The 18187-nt window shown below is 40.5% G+C and overlaps 1 protein-coding gene across 10 annotated transcripts in view; it reads left to right on the top strand.

Annotated features, from left to right (window-relative positions):
* spidr (scaffold protein involved in DNA repair) overlaps positions 1 to 18187 on the top strand; it is a 343155-nt gene that overhangs the window by 263194 nt on the left and 61774 nt on the right. The window lies entirely within an intron of this gene.

Below are 18187 nucleotides of genomic sequence, written 5' to 3'. Positions count from 1 at the left end.
GTTCTTTGCTGTTACTATCGTCAAGTCACGTGTGGAGGGCATTGATCTCCTCTGGGAAACACATTATTCTGTCTGCTACTTTACCAGATTTGGTTTTGTAACAGTCATTTAGGCCCTGTCACACCTGTTGGGTGTCCCTCATTGTTTCCATTTTTATCTGGAATCTCCACTTACCCCGGGAGATAGCTTTCTTATTGTTCCTGCTGTACTGATCTAGATCTCTGGACTTAATGCCTGTGGTCTGGCTTTCATCAGGTTCTGGATTTAATTTTTCATCTAGGTCTTCTGGTTGGGGAAAACCCTGAATGATTTGGTGGGGACACACTCTTCCACAACTATCCATAAAAGACATGAGATGATCGAGTTCAGGGAATTGGAAGTTGTGTGAAGTATCCCGGATGTAGGTTATAGGGAAATTGATGAAAGGTTCATTGTTGCTAGAGATGGACTAAGTGATTTTGAGGTCAGGGTGGAAGTTTCCAGCAAAGTGGAGGAAGTTGACAAGCTCATTATAGGTGCATGAGGCAGCACCTAAGTAGTCATAAGGATCCCCTGGCTGGATTCCATTCCATCCTATTAATTCCTCTATCTCCATCGCATCTGCTCCCAGGACAAGGACTTCCATGCCAAATCATCAGAGATGTCCTTCTTTAAATAACATGATATTCCCTCTACCAGCATCAACTCTGCCCTCACCTGCATATCCTCCATTACATGCACATCTGCCCTGGCCCCCTCCACCCCTGTGCAACAAGGACTGGATTTCTCTTGGCCTTCCACTTCCTTAGCCGTATCCTGCTGTAATTACAGAAAGTGCAAAGCTTTGCCTCCACACTCCCCCCCCCACACTTCTATCCAGAGCCACAAATATACCTTCCAGATGAGGCCCATTGTGCAACTTAATTTACTGCATTCAGTGTACTCAGTGTAGGAGACAAACGCTGATTGATGATGACTTTGCCAATCACCAGTGCTCAGTTTGTGGGTCTAAGCTTGAATTACCAGTAATCAGTGATTTAAATTACCCTCAACATTCTCACACAGTTATGTCCATGATGAAGCCAAATGTAAACTTAAGGAACAATGCATCATACCTGTATTCCTCCTGGGGATATTAAACCTCACAGCATGAACCTTGATTTTTCTCATCTTAGGTCACCTCCACCTTTGGTTCCAATGTTTCCATTTCTTTTGACCTACTCCAGTTCTTATGTTTTTTTCTTAGTTCCCTCCAACCTTCCTAGTGGTTTCTCCCTCTACCTGCTTCTCACCTCGTTCCTGCCTTCTTTCTAAAACCCTATCACCTCTTTGCCTATCCTGAGATTCTCTCCTCACATTCTCTTCCCACCCCCTCCACCCTTGATAAACCCTCTTACTTTAATCTGAATAAATGGATCCAACCTGAAGCATTGACTAACCATTTCTGTCCCTGGATGCGTCTCTATCTGCTGTGTTCCTTCAGCTTCTCATTGTTCTAGTTTTCAGCACCTGCAGTTTTTGTATTTCTGCAACTCGTTTGCTTGCTGGATCTACAGGTACAAAAAAACAAATACAAATCATACCCCTTCCTGGCATTGCAATTAACAAAAATATACAGATCTAAGTCTTTGAAATATATTGCTTGACTTGGTGAGTGGATTGTTGTCACCTAGGTTATTTTATTTATTTACCATTGCTGACACTGCTCCTTTATGAATGAATAGGTTTAACATTTACTCATACTGAAGTGGATCTCCTCAGGAAATATCCTTAGGAAATTTACCAGGCCCAATTTTAGCCTCATTCAATAGTAATTACTGTTTATAACTTATATGTTAACAATTCATTATTTGAAAGACAAATTTGTGTCTCTGGAAAAAACATTCAGTTGTATCTTTTTCAATAAATTAGAAATATTTCCATTCAACTTTTAAATAAAAGCTGCCTCCTCCTGCTGAAATAAATAGTCCATCTCAATGTTTACATTCAGTAGAACAATTTTTATACAATGCTCTTTTGTTGCATGACAGCTTTGAATAAAATGCAAATTGTTTTTGGCTACCACAGGCTGAAACTGTAGAAAAAACTTGGGGAAAAAGTACATTTACATAACAAACTTTCTGAAACTTGGAATATCCTCATGTGTTTTATGGCCTATGAAGTAATTTGAAGTATATTTACTGTAACATTGAACATCAACATGATAAATCTTATCATTTTGTGATGATGAACCCAACAATCTATCTGGAGACTTAATGCGTAAAGTTTTCTTAAAAATTTGGTTATAATCAACAGAAAAGCATAATATTTACAGTTTTGGTTGCAAGGTATGATTCTTTCAAGAACTTTTCAGAAGATTTAAAACTCCAGACAGAATTTTGCTGATTGACAATAAAAATAAATTATATTTAATAAGATCAGAGGCTTTGTATCCTGTAGATTAGATTTAGATTTCAGATTTATTATCAGAGTACCTACGTGACATCACATACAACCCTGAGATGCTTTTTTTCTTGCAAGTGCAGCAGAATTACAACTAATTGATAGTGCAAAAATAAACTATACACAGCATATACATATAAACAAGTACTGTATAAAAAACTGACTGCAATGCAGAGAAAAGAAAAAATCAATAAAGTGCACAATTAAGAGTCCTTAAATGAATCTCTGATTGAGTTTACCATTGAGGAGTCTGATGGTGGAGGGGTAGCAGCTGTTCCTGAACCTGGTGGTGCGAGTCTTATGGCACCTATACCTCTTTCAGGATGGCAGCAGTGAGAACAGTGCGAGGGCTGGTTGGTGTGGGTTTTTGACGATTGCTGCTGCTCTCTGATGGCAGTGCTCCTGTAGATGTACACTGTTGTGGGGAGGGTTTTGCCTGTGATGTCCTGGGCTGTGTCCACGGTTTCTGATGTCATACTAAACCTCCACAAACTCTTGAGGAAGTAGAGGTGCTGACATGCTTGCTTCACGATGCCATTGATATGTTGGGTCCAGGAAAGATCCTCTGAAATAGTGGCTCCCAGGAACTTAAATTTGCTCACCTTCTCCACCTCTGATCCCCCAATGATCACTAGATTGTTTACCTCTGCCTTTCCTTTCCTGAAGTCAACAATCAGCTCCTTAGTTTTGGTGGCATTGAGTGCAAGGTTGTTGTTGGTGCACCATTCAGCCAAGTTTTCAATCTCCATCCTGTATCCTGACTCATCCCCTTCCTTTATACAACACACTAACGTGGTATCGTCGGCAAATTTGAAGATGGTGATATTGTTGTACTGAGCCATACAGTTGTAGATGTAAAGTGAGAAGAGCGGGGGTGGGTGGGGGGGGGGGGGGTAAGAACACAGCCCTGTGGTGCTCTGGTACTGATGGAGATTGTGGAGGAGAATTCTTACCAATCTTCACTGATTGTGGTCTGGAGGTGAGGAAATCCATGATCCAATTACACAGTAGGGTGTTAACTGGCAGGTCTTGGAGTTTGCTGATCAGTTTTATGGGGATGATGGAGTTAAATGGTGAACTATGGTCGATAAAGAACATCCTGATGTATGCATCTTTGCTGTCCAGGTGTACATTCTAGAGCTTTGTGTAGAGCCAGTGAGATGACATCTGCTCTCGACCTGTTCTACGATTGGTGAACTGGAATATATCTATGCAACTGGTCAGGCAGGAGCTGATGCTTCATCACCAACCTTTCAAAACATTTCATCACTCTTCTTGGGCACCAGTATTATTGACCGGTATTGTTTTAAACAGATGGGTACCATGCCCTGCTGGCCTGAGATATTGAATATATCTATGAATACCTCGGTAAGTTTGTGAGTACAGATTTTTTAATACTTGGCCAGGTACTCCATCTGAGCTGGATGCTTTCCTCAGATTCACTCTCCTGGTCTGCATGCACGTCATCCTCAGATATGGACAAGGTGAAATCATCAGGGGATGTGGGGGTGTGGAGGGGGTTGATCTTTGCTGTTACAGTGGTCAAATCGGATGTAGAAGGCTTTGATTTCCTCTGGGATAGAAGCTTTGCCGTCTGCTACTTTACCGGATTTGGTTTTGTAACAGGTTATGGCATGTAGGCCCTGCCACTGTGTCTTATTGTTTCCATTTTCATTTGGAATCTTCACACCCCCGGGGGATAGCTTTCTGTTGGTCATACCTGCTCCTGTTGTACTCTCTGGGCTTAAATGCCTGTGGAATGGCTCTCGGCAGGTTCTGGATTTCATTGTTCAAATATGTTTACCCATCTGTTACAAGGAAGGCATGACATGGGAGGAATCTGGTGGAATATTCATCATTTCTTCAATGAAGTGCAATGTCAATAAGACTCAAAGTTCATAGCACTAAACAAACAATTGATTTGCATTCCTTATTCCAGTAGAAATGTCACTCCCTAATCTACAGGAGCACCATGAATGCAATGTGTACCACTGTGAAATGCTCTGGCAACATTTCCAAACATTGACATATACAGTACATCGAAAAGTACAAGGAACAGATATTCAGAACACCATTATCTGAAAATTCCTTTCAATGCAGATCTGGAAATATTTCATAATTTCTTTGTCATTATCCCATAATACTGTAGGAGTGCCATCACCAAAGTTTGATGATTCAAGAAGGCAGCTCACCATCTTAATCAAGTCAGTAAATGTTGTCCTTGCCAGCAAAGTCCAGATCTACAAATGATTTCAGATTCAGTTATTGTCAGAGTACATGCATGATATCACATGCAAACATGAGATTCCTTTTTTCTAGGGGTGCAGCAGAATTACCATTAATTGGTCGTGCAAAAAATAAACTGTCTTCATCGTAAAACATGTAAACAAATAAAGAACTGTAAACAGATAACAAATGTAAACAAACTGACTGCAATACAGAGAGAACAAAAAGAAAATCAATAAAGTGCACAAGTAAGAGTCCTTAAATGAGTCTCTGATTGAGTTTGTCATTGAGTCTGATGGAGGAGGGGTAGCATGAATATAACAAATGTGATTTTAAACCTTGAATTTTGGACAAATATCACAACATCATGTTATTGAAAAAAATATAAATTGTAAGTTGTTATATATCATATTGCACTTTCTTCTCTAATTCCTAATTAAATTTGAAAGTTCACATTTATTGTCAGAGTACATAAATGATATCACATACAACTCTGAGATTTGTTTTCCATCAGGCCAGGCAGATTACATACTTATCAATAACTGTAAACTGTATTCAAAAAAAAAGAGTTCCTGAACTTGGTGGTACAAGTCTTGCGGTACCTCTACCTCTCTTGATGAATTGCAACAGGAAATATATGCTGTCAGCTAAATAGAGAGAAGATACAGCCATTAGTTGACGATTCAAGGACTGGAGAATGCAAATTTAAAATGATCAGAAGATGCACAAGGATGTGAAGACGAATGATTTTGGAGAGTAATAATGACCTGAAACCTGCAGCTTATAAGAATATTAAAAATGAATTAAAACCACTTGAAAGGGAATAATTTTCAGGGAATCTGTGACAGAATGGAGGAATAGTACAAACAGGATTATTGCACAAAGAACTGGTATCATTGTTGATTTGATGGGTTTAATAGCCTTCTGAGCTTTAATGATACAATGTAAAATCACTATGTAGACAATCAATCTAGTCTTAAAGGCACTGCATGTGAGTAACACCACCAGAATATGTATACTCAATGAATCATACGAGATTTGTTGCAATATGTGCCTTTTATCAGCATCTTCAAATACAAGTTTTAGATCAACAAATTCTAAATCAAATTCCTTTGCAGAAATCTGCCAATTTCCCTCTCGCAACTGCCCCCCAATGATGGAAGATGCTATAATAAAAATCAAAAATAACTCACCAATGACATACAATCAACCATTAAGAAATCAAGTCTCCCTAGCTCAGGGTTTCGTAAACTTGTTCTTGCCTCTCACATACCACGTTAAGTAATCTCTATGCCACAGGTGCTCTGTAATTAGTAAGGGATTGCTTAAGGTGATATGTGAGTGGGGGGGAAAAAAAGGTTGACAACCACTGCTCTAGACCCAATTGTTTCTGAAATATTTTGCTTGTGAAAAATTGTAATTGGCCCATTTCCTTTGGAGTTATGAAATTGTGCACATTTCCACTCACATATCACCTTAAATCTTCTTCTTTGGCTTGGTTTCGCGGACGAAGATTTATGGAGAGGGTAAATGTCCACGTCAGCTGCAGGCTCGATTGTGGCTGACAAGTCCAATGCGGGACAGGCAGACACGGTTGCAGGGGAAAATTGGTTGGTTAGTGTTGGGTGTTGGGTTTTTCCTCCTTTGTCTTTTGTCAGTGAGGTGGACTCTGCGGTCTTCAAAGGAGGTTGCTGCCCGCCGAACTGTGAGGCGCCAAGATGCACGGTTTGAGGCAATATCAGCCCACTGGCGGTGGTCAATGTGGCAGGCACCAAGAGATTTCTTTTGGCAGTCCTTGTACCTCTTTTTTGGTGCACCTCTGTCACGGTGGCCAGTGGAGAGCTCGCCATATAACACGATCCTTAAATACTCCCTTACTAATCACAGAGCACCTATGGCATAGGGATTACTTAAAGTGGTCTTTGAATAGAAAGAAAAAGTTTGGCAAACCCTGCCCTAGCTGATCCGTTCCCGGGATGTTAAAGTTGTTAATGTAACATTTTAATAGAGATCGCCATTCAACATGCTTTATTGAAAGGGCAACATCCATTAGCCAAATTTGCTTCACAACCTGAATCTTTGCAGATTAGACATTACAATGAACAATTCTACTAATAATGGTGCAGTGCACTTTGACTTGTACATTGACTATCAGCTTTGATTCTGTACTCAAGCTAAAGGAATGAGCCTTTAACTTAGTTGAAAATGCTAACCCAGAGTTAAGACTAACATTGTTAACCAGAAATGTAAACATATACTTATAAAGTGAGGAAGATATATTGAAATCTGTTACATGGTCATCAACGCAGTCTCTGCAGGGGAATGAGGAAGAGCAGAAGGAGTAGAGAAGAGAGAGAGGACTCAGGAAGGACAACACCTGATCTCACACCTCCTCTCTAACCACCATCCAGGAACCCAAACAGCCCTTCGATGTGAGCCAAAAATTCACATGTACCTCCTCCAACTTCAACTATTTCATTCAATGCTTCTGATCTATCTTCCTCAATATCAGCAAGACTGAGTGCAGAATAGGGGGCTGTTTTGCAGAGGATCAACGCTCTATCCACATGGCTATCCTGAGCTCTTGGTTGCATTTTAAAAAATATTTTATTTATACATTTATACAATCTTTAAACTTTTATGCACATCAAATATATTAAATATCTAGAAAATTCCCCACTCCTTTCCCTTCCTCCTCTCACCCCCATCCAATGAATACAAAAATGTAACTTCGCATACCATCAGAGCTCTCATTTTTCATGATCGAAGTACAGTTACCATTTCTTAATGAATGTGTTATATTTATTCTTTAAATTGTAAGTAATTTTCTCCATGGGTATACAACTGCACAACTCCGAGGCCCATTGAGCAATAGGAAGGGGAGAGTCGGATTTCCAAGTGATTGCTATACACTTCTTAGTCACAGCTAGAGCTACTTTAATAAAGCACATTTGAAATGTAGTCAGTTTGAAGATCACATCCCTAAGGTTGCCCAGGAGGTACAGCTCTGGATCTCATGGGAAAGACACTTCTGTTATTCTTGTTAGTGTTTCAGCAATATCATACTAGAATGGTCTTACCTTTACATATGACCAGGTAGAATGTAAAAAGGTTCCATTCTCTATACCATATCTGAAGTGCATTTTTGATATTTCAGATTTTGATTTATATAGTTTTTGTGGCATGAGATATAATTGATGCAAAAAATTGTATTGAACCAGTCCATATCTTGCATTGATCTATATAAATTTTGTAAGTTATTACCTAACATTATTTGTAAATATTTAATTCTTCCAATTTCCATTTGAACGGACTCTTTTAAGGTTTATTTCATAATCAAAATTTGTTAGTGGCATAATTTCTCTTTTTCCAAATTATTTTTTGTAACTAGAGACTCTTCCATATTTCTCCAATGTGGTCTGTAGTTTGGCTAAGGACTCTTAAAGGTTTGCTAAATACAAAAGCACATCGTCTGCAAAAAAATTAATTTTATGCCCTTCCTGGTCAAATTTGATCTTTTCTTATGGCCTCAATCACCAAAATGAAAAAAAAAAACCTGGTGACAGTAGGCACCCCTATCTACTGGATTTACTCAAAGGAAACATCTTTGACATCTGACCATTAGTTATAACTTTGGCCCATGTCTTATGATATTATTCAGTTAATAAATATTTGGGCCATTCCAAACTTTTCTAATATTTTGAACAAATGTCCATTCTAACCAATCAAATGCCCTCTCTGCATCCAAAGATACAGTTGTAATCGGGTTCACTTTAAACTTAGCCAGATGAATTATTTTGAATAATTTGCACAAGTTGTTTGCAGAGTTTCTTTTTTGACAAAGCCTACCTGATCTGGATTTATCAATTTAGGTAAATATTGTCCTAATCTATTAGCTGGGGCTTTAGCCAGAATTTAAAAATCTGCATTTAATAGAGAAATAGGTCTACATGAGGATGGTTTTAATGGTTCTGGGTTTTTTTCAGTAGTGCCATGATAATAGCTGTTGAGAAGTATGGGAGAGTCTGAATCTCCGCCAACTGGTTTATCATGTCCATAATAAGAGGCATCAAAAGATCTTTAAATTGTTTATAAAATTCAGGTAGAAAATCATCTTCCCCCAGTGACTTATTGGTCTGTAATGTATTCAAACTTTTTCAATCTTTTCTCTGGTCAAGGGGATATCCAATTTCATCTGATCTCTATTTTCCAATTTCGGCAATTCAATTGATGAAAGAAATTCATCTATCATTAATTCATCTATCATTAATTCATCTATCATTAATTCATCTATCATTAATTCATCTATCATTAATTCATCTATCATTAATTCATCTATTAATTCATCTATCATTAATTCATCTATCATTAATTCATCTATCATTAATTCATCTATCATTAATTCATCTATCATTAATTCATCTATCATTAATTTTTTTGGATTATATGTTCATTTGTCAGGTTCTGTTTGAATTATATTAATCATCCTTGATGTCTCTTCCACCTTTAGTTGCCACGACAGAACTTTATGTGCTCTGTCTCCCAATTCATAATATTTTTGTTTTGATTTTAAAATAGTCCTTTCTGTGTTTTGTATGTTTGTAATGCAATATTGTAAATATTGTAATGTAATATTCCAAGGCAAATAGCGCCTTTGGAAGACTACACAAAAGAGTCTGGAAAAACAACCAACTGAAAAACCTCACAAAGATAAGCGTATACAGAGCCGTTGTCATACCCACACTCCTGTTCGGCTCCGAATCATGGGTCCTCTACCGGCACCACCTACGGCTCCTAGAACGCTTCCACCAGCGTTGTCTCCGCTCCATCCTCAACATCCATTGGAGCGCTTACATCCCTAACGTCGAAGTACTCGAGATGGCAGAGGTCGACAGCATCGAGTCCACGCTGCTGAAGATCCAGCTGCGCTGGATGGGTCACGTCTCCAGAATGGAGGACCATCGCCTTCCCAAGATCGTGTTATATGGCGAGCTCTCCACTGGCCACCGTGACAGAGGTGCACCAAAGAAAAGGTACAAGGACTGCCTAAAGAAATCTCTTGGTGCCTGCCACATTGACCACCGCCAGTGGGCTGATATCGCCTCAAACCGTGCATCTTGGCGCCTCACAGTTTGGCGGGCAGCAACCTCCTTTGAAGAAGACCGCAGAGCCTACCTCACTGACAAAAGGCAAAGGAGGAAAAACCCAACGCCCAACCCCAACCCACCAATTTTCCCCTGCAACCGCTGCAATCATGTCTGCCTGTCCCGCATCGGACTTGTCAGCCACAAACAAGCCTGCAGCTGACGTGGACTTTTTACCCCCTCCATAAATCTTCGTCCGCGAAGCCAAGCCAAAGGAAGGGAATGTATTATATTTCAATTTTTTTATTTTTCAAGATCTTATATTTATTTTTCAAATCTGATCTCTGATACTCTTTTTCAACTCTGTTATTTCTTTTTCCTGACCATTAATTCTCTGTCATATGTTCCTTCTTTTTTTTTCAGTATATGAAATTATCTGTCTCCTTAAATAAGCCTTGAGTGTATCCCATAATTTTTTAAAACTATCATTCGTAGAGAGGCAATTCATTTCACAGAACAATTTTATTTGTCTCCTAATAAAATTACAGAAATACATCCTTCTCAACAGCATAGGATTAAGATGCCATGCATCTGTAGACACTCTCTTTTTTCTCTGGCATCAGTATCTTTAAGGTCAGTGGTGCATGATCAGATAGCAATCTAGTTGGGTACTCTGTTTCAACCACTGTTTTCAATTGTGCAGACATTAACAAAAGATCAATTCTCGTATAAGAATCATGAACCTTTGAGTAGAATGAATAATCTCTTATCCTGGAGTGTGACTGTCTCCATGAATCTATCAAATTTAAATCCTTCATAAAGGATAAAGTAATTTTTGCAGCTTTTGTTTTTGTCACTATCTTTGCTTACTTATCAAGGATGGGGTCCAAGCAGAAATTAAAATCTCCCTCAACCAATATCAACCTTTCACAGCTTTTAAGAAAACATTCTGCATAAAGGATTCATCAACAAAATTTGGTGCATAAATATTCAAAAATGTCCAGGATTCTATGTATATCAGACAATGTACTGTTACAGGATATATTATATTTTATATTATATATATATATATATATATATGTCTTTAAAAGAGATAGATTATGGGGTATTTAGTGTAAAGGTGACTTCACAAAAAGATAGTAACACTACACAAGAGACATTTCATTTATGGATATTATTCCTTCTGCTGAAATTCTCCATATGATCAATTTTATCCAGCTGTATTTGTTTATCCAGTTTCCATGCCATTGCATTTTATTACATGGCCTTCATCTTTTCCTGAGCCATTGTTAGTCCATTTTCAACCCGGTCCACTTGAGTCATCAGGTTTTCAAGTGTCGTCGCCATCATCGATATTTTGTCTGCCTTAATGTCTCCATTGTTTTCAGGTACTTTTGCAGATTGGGTGTTGACCCACCGTCCCCCCCCCCAATCAATTTGACTCTGCTCCGACATTATGGCAGCACCTTTTTCACCTCTCCCTTGTGGACTTTCTGATGACAATCTCAGTGACTTTTGAACTTCTTTAGTCTTAGTTTTTTGGGTCCTATTTTTCTTACTCGTCATCTTTAATCTGATAACTTCGAAATGTCTTTTAAATCAATCTTCACGGAGAGCTCATCTAACCCTCGTCTGGCTAGATCCTTCGCATGGACACGCCCCAAGCTCTCAGTTGCTTTCCATTTAAACTTCCTTTCCCATACCAAACAATCTGTTCTGGGCCTTCTCTACTGTTAGATTGAGACTTAATGTAAAAAAGAGAAATAAACACTCATATTCAGCCAGGGCAGTCCACTGTCCAATGGTAGAAATGCAGAACTTTAGAATTTCAATTAAAAGTCCTATCTATCTTCTATCCCTTCTGCTCTTCCTCTTTAACCTCCTGCCACTCACCCATTCTCATCCCCCTTTGAATCCACCCCCTTCCACCCCCATTTTCCCACTGCATTCTTCCATTCTAGCTTTCCCCACCATTCTCTTTTTGCTTCTTATCAGTTTCCAACAGTGATAACCTTTGCCTTCTAATCATCCACTTCACCGTATCCTCCTGCACCTGACTCCTTTGTTTCTTTTGTTTCTTTCTCTCTCTCTCTCTCTCTCTCTCTCTCTCTCTCTCTCTCTCTCTCTCTCTCTATCCCTTTATTTGGCAACTGCCAATCTTCTGCCTCTATCAATTGCACTATCTACCTATCTAATCCATCAGTTCAACATGGGCAACTATACTGCTTCTCCAACCCTGTCCTCTTTGGATAGGCTTCTCTCTGCAATTCCAGTCTTGATGAAGGGCTCCAGCTCAAAATGGTGACCATTTTTCTCCCACTGATGCTGCTCGACCTACTGAGATTCTGCAGCAGATTGTGTTTAGCTTCAGATTGCAGCAAATACATTCGCCTGTGTCTCTCTAATCTTCTTTTTTCAGCCTTGGTATCTGCACTTAGGCTTCGAAAAATATTATTCTGGATTAGAGATGGAAATACAAACTCAGAAATCTGAACTAGTTTTGTGTAAAACAAATAAATAAAACATTCTCTGACCATTGCTGACAAGTCACTTTTCATTGTTTGTCGCTAATTGGTTCCAGAAGGATAGTATGCTGCTTGCTGGGCCATTTTTGAAGACATTTAAGAGTTAACCACATTTGTGGGTGTGTATTCACTTTTCAGCTAGATCTATTAAGTATGATAGATTTTCTCCAGATAAGAACTTTATTGAAGCAAATAGGTTAAGAAAATACAGCAGTTTCAGAGTGATTATTATTGTGAGAAACAGAAGTACTGTCACAGAAATTGCTCGAGACAAAAATTGAGAACAAAGAACATTTATTATACAACAATGCAAAGTTGGGTGCTTCCCCTTACCCTGGGAATACATACACACACTGGGGCTCACCCAACTTTTATACAGTAGAAGTACCCTCCCCCTTACATTCTTCTGCCTCCTCCATGAGTTTGGCATTAGGCAATCCTGTCTGCCTATGTGCTGTTTCTGTGAACTTGGAGGACCAGGGGGTATCCTGTGTCCCATCATGTCATTGTCCTTATTCCTTATTCACAAACCTGCCTTTGTCCTTATTCACACCTTCCCAACCCTCAGGGCTTACTAACTCTTATATGCAGAACTTGCTGACTCTGTCTAAGGCTAGAAGACCCTTATCTTATTCAGACTAACTTTACTTCTTACATTCTATTATCTACCCTTATCCTATTCATACTGGCTTTATTCATTACACATATATCCATACTAGCTTTCTTCATCTCTCATATTTTCATATTAGTTTTACTCATCTCTCACAATCCTCACTTTTCTTTTAGCTACGCTTCGTGAATTCTCAACTGGAATGTATTACTTGTAAACTTGGTCTTTTTCCCAGCGAGTCAGTAAACGAACTGCAGTTTCAGCATCATCAGACAGAATTTGGGAAACATACATCCTTTGGGTTATAGTGATCTGACGAGGGGTCCGTTGAATTAAATACTGCACACAAGTCTTTAGGCAAGGGAGCACCATAATGGCCAGAATAGCGAGTCCAGCTGCTGTAAGGGCTGTGGGTATCAGACTCCAGTTACCAATAAAAAGTCTAGTCCATCCCACAACGGACCAAGGTTGCCAAGTCTGAACCTGGGCATGGGAAGATTTTCGAACTCCTGAAGAAGTGTCTTTAACCGCCTGACCGTTGTGAGCATTGTCATTAACCAGTCGTTCACAAATGCTGCCTTCAGCAGCCAACGAGTAATCGAGAGCCAGGTGGTTTTGTTGAACTGTGGCTCATATCTGTCGTCTTTCTTCAGCCCATAAATTCAGGGCCATCGCTGTCTGTTCGGTGATGATCTCCAAGGCTGCCTGGAATCTGATTAAACGATTTAAATGCCAAGCAGCTGTGGTGTTCTGGAGCAGCTTACGTCGTTTACAACTGGAACTCCCCTTACAGTGGTGGTTCTTAACATTCTGAATTTGTGTGTGACCCAAAGGATGATTTACAGGAGACCAAGTTGGGGAGGGCTGTTTCTTGTCACTTAACCTGTGAGTTGCAGCTTGTCTGCGAATATTAGCATAAGTATCACTGAACCTGTGAGTTGCAGCCTGTCTGTGAACATTAGCACATGTATTCACTCTATCTCTGCTGCATGTACAATCCTGACTAACATTCTGTCTGTCATTGTCCCACCATCTTCTTTGTGCTATCTCTTTAAAACTCCTCTTTTTAATACCTGTAGAGGCTGAAATACAAATCAAATCTACTCCCCTAGGGCCGTTCTGTTCCCCTGGTCCATGTTGGGATCCTATATTAACCCATACCCCACTATGACTATACTCTATACCTGTGCCCTGTCTACATTCTAAAGGTAAATAATTGTCACCTCTGCTGCCCCTGTTCCAGGAGGACTTAATACATCGTGAGCAATTAGGTGATTTCCCAAAAATTGGGAACCAACGAGTAAACATAACAACAAATCGTAAAAACAGCATTACAGCACTTTTTCCCGGCATAGTGTAACTTTTAGATCAGAAGGATGAGGCACTGCATGCCAGGTGGAGGATAGATTATCATTGTCGTTAGTCCGTGGATCAGCAGCTCGTTTAATTCGTTGTATGTGGCTCCATCCCCTTTCTTTCGTTCGCACGGCAGTGTCTGTAATCAAAAGTACACAATAGGGGCCAACCCAGATAGGTTTTAGTTGGTGATCTTGCCATGCTTTTACATATACCCAATCACCAGGTTTAATAGAATGAATAGGATACTCCAGGGGTGGGTTTTGAGCTAATAAACCCTTCCGTTTTAATTCGTATAGAGAGGCAGAAAGTCCCTTTAAATATTTGGATATATTCTGGTCGTTAGCCTCAAGGGTAGGGGTATTAATGTGGAATCCCATGTAAGGAAGACCAAACATCATCTCATATGCTGAGACAGCAAGATCCTTACGAGGGGCTGTGCAAGTCCTGATTAAAGCTAAGGGTAAGCATTTAATCCAGGAGAGACCAGTTTCCTCATGAAGTCAAGTGAGCTGATTTTTCAAGGTCTGATTCATTCGTTCAACACGGCCTGAGCTCTGGGGGTGCCATGGGGTATGCAGCTGCCAATCTATTCCCAATATTTTACACACATCCTGGAGTACCTGAGAGGTAAAATGTGTACCTTGATCTGAGTCAATGGTTTGAATCATACCATATCGTGGAATCACAGACTCCAGTAGTATCCAGATAACGGTGCTGGCACGATCATTAGGGGTCGGGAAAGCCTCAACCCATCGTGTGAAATGATCTACCATCACCAGGAGGTGTGACATACAAGGTTCGAGTATACCATCTTTCACTAACTGGTCATATTACACGCTGCAGCCCCTTTCGGCCAGCCATCGGAATTGGATACTGCTTTCATCTAATTACTTGCTCAGGATCTTTTAAAGTAACTTGCAGGGGAGGAATATCTAACACTCCTCTATTGCCTCTTTTTGCCCGTACTCCAGGATTTATTAGTTCCTGATCCTCCTCGGTTAATACATACAATTGAACCCCGATACCTGATTCCTGTGGTCTGGTGCCGATAGCCAATTGGTCCTGTAAATCTCGTCCTCACAAACAAACTCCAGCTTGGGGAACTAGTAGAATGTCCTCCGTTACTATCTTCTCTCCCATTTGTATTCTTACATCCCTTAATACAGGGACCATAAAATCTCTTCCTCCTACTCCCGAAGTCATCACTGTCCCCTCTATCTTAACACCCTCGGGTGGTTGTAAAATACTAGACCGGGCTGCCCCAGAATCTACTAAAAAGGTAATCTTGTCACTGTGGGGTCCTATGCTTAAATTTACCAATGGTTCTTCGTGCAGCCCCACGGTGTGTATTGACTGAGAACCGTGACCCCCTATTCATAATCTGCTTCCATCAGTGCGTAAGATCTTGTCTCCCTGGCTCGCATTGGGCATTCTCTCTTAAAAGGTCCCTCCTTTTTACAATGGTAGCAAACTAATGCTCCTGTTTCCCAATTCCTACCGGGATTACCACGAGGTCCCGGGAATGGTCGTCGTCCCCGGAATTCCCCTCTACCCTTGCCCCTGCTTTGGTCTCTATTCTCCCACTTCCGGAGCTCCTCCCAATGTCCAGGAGCTGGCACACAACCCCTACCCTTTCCTTGCTGTCCCTCCATGACTTCCTTGACTGCCTGCATCAAAATCTTAGCCTTTCCTTTCAGTTTATCCTCAGACCTCTGGACGTCTGCTCTTTGTGCAATCTGTAAAAGCTGTGTTATTCCCTGTTCATGCCAATTCTCAGTCTTCTGCAATTTCCTTCTAATGTCTGGGGCTCAATTTGTAACAAAGCACGTTAATACCAATTGTTCACCCGCTGGAGATTCTATATCCAGACTCCCATATTGCTGTATGGCCGTACGCAATCTATTCAGAAATGCAGAGGGGGTCTCATCGGGACCTTGGGGAACCTCAAATGTTTTCTTAAAATTCTGTCCCTTTGGAACAGATTCCTTGATTCCTTTTATCAGATTAACCCTATATTCCTCCATTAATGTGCGACCATCATTAGTATTCTTATCCCAATTTGGTTTTGCCAGGGGGAATTTAAGTTCCCCAGGTATCGCCTCTGGTCCCCCTTGGTGTTCCCTATCCCAGACTCTAATCCCTGCCTGGCGAATCATTCCACGTTCATCCAAAGTGAACAGAGCCCTAAAGATCGATGTTAACTCATCCCATATATTTGGTCCCAAAAATTGATCTAATTGTTCGGCACATCCCTGAGGATCCTCTATCAGGGAGGTCATTTCTCTCTTAAAGTTACGCACCTCCGTACTAGTCAGGGGCACATTTACGAAACCAAGACCCCCTCCCACGGGAACTTCCCGTAAAGGTCTCATCCAGTTAATTTCTGGCTTATCCTCTCCTTTATAATGTCTAGGTTCCTGCTCTCTGGGAAATGAATCAAAGGGTTCTGCACTTCCCTCCTGGAGGGTTTTGAATCAGTCTCCTCCCTCTCTTGTCAATTGAGGTGGTAATCTAGTACTTTGTGAACGGGTCATCATACCACCCCTACTTTATTCTTTCTTTAGCTGTGGGGGAGGAGGGGAAGGTGAAGAAGGGTAGAGCATAGGAGAGAGGGGAAAGATAGGAGCCGGCATAGGAAGAGCATAAGGTGGAGGAAGGGAATGTAATACATCCCATCTTTGTGTTTCAGGGACAAAAGGTTCCTCATCCTTCTTGTCCTTACATTCCTTTTCATTCAAAACCAGTTGATCAACCGATCCACTGAGCCAGCAGGCTGCATATTCTCTGCTCTCAATATTATCTCTTTGATTTTGATAGAGCCAGATGTTAAATGCCTGACACATCCAGTCCTCATCGGATCTGAACTTTGGCCAATATACCGAATTCCCTTTTATCGGGTTTTTAACCCATTCCAGACAGCAATACCTGACCATGGTCTGTTTGTCTTTCCCGTGGGTTCTCCCCGCACCCCAATCAGATAGCATTAATCCTAACGGACTTTGCTTAGTTATCTGATCGTCCCGTCCTTCCTTAGGACTATTTCCCTTGCTACTCACACCTCCCATACTGACAAGTAAGTAAAATTCCTCTTACCGGGATCCAGTAGCTATTCTTAGCGCGCTTTCTTATCGTCTTCCCATCGTTTGTCTCAATGCCTCTTCTCTGATATCACTCGCTTCATCCACTGACCAGTCACCCGTCATCTGTGAGTCCAGCTGAATCAGCCGGGGTGCACCTACCCTCGTTGTCGGGCACTCTGTCAGTGGAGGGAGTGGGATCCCGGACAAGCCCCATTTGTGAGAAACAGAAGTACTTTCACAGAAATTGCTCGAGACAAAAATTGAGAACAAAGAACATTTATTATACAACAATGCAAAGTTGGGTGCTTCCCCTTACCCTGGGAATACACACACACACTGGGGCTCACCCAACTTTTATACAGTTTATTTCAGTATAGAAGGACCCTCCCCCTTACATTCTTCTGCCTCCTGGATGAGTTTGGCATTAGGCAATCCTGTCTGCCTATGTGCTGTTTCTGTGAACTTGGAGGACCATGGGGTATCCTGTCTGTGTCCCATCATGTCATTGACCTTATTCCTTATTCACAAACCTGCCTTTGTCCTTATTCACACCTTCTCAACCCTCAGGGCTTACTAACTCTATGCAGAACTTGCTGACTCTGTCTAAGGCAAGGCTAGAAGACCCTTATCTTATTCAGACTAACTTTACTTCTTACATTCTATTATCTACCCTTATCCTATTCAAACTGGCTTTATTCATTACACATATATCCATACTAGCTTTCTTCATCTCTCATATTTTCCTATTAGTTTTACTCATCTCTCACATTATTGATACAATATCTTTTATTACATTATATTTAATTATTTGAATTTTAATTTCCACAGCATCTGTGGGAGATTAAAATTTATATTTCTGGCTGAACTATCCAGGCCTCTGTA

Source organism: Narcine bancroftii, chromosome 2, assembly GCF_036971445.1.
Source record: "Narcine bancroftii isolate sNarBan1 chromosome 2, sNarBan1.hap1, whole genome shotgun sequence".
Taxonomy (NCBI): domain Eukaryota; kingdom Metazoa; phylum Chordata; class Chondrichthyes; order Torpediniformes; family Narcinidae; genus Narcine; species Narcine bancroftii.
This window is presented reverse-complemented; position numbering and strand designations above follow the sequence as displayed.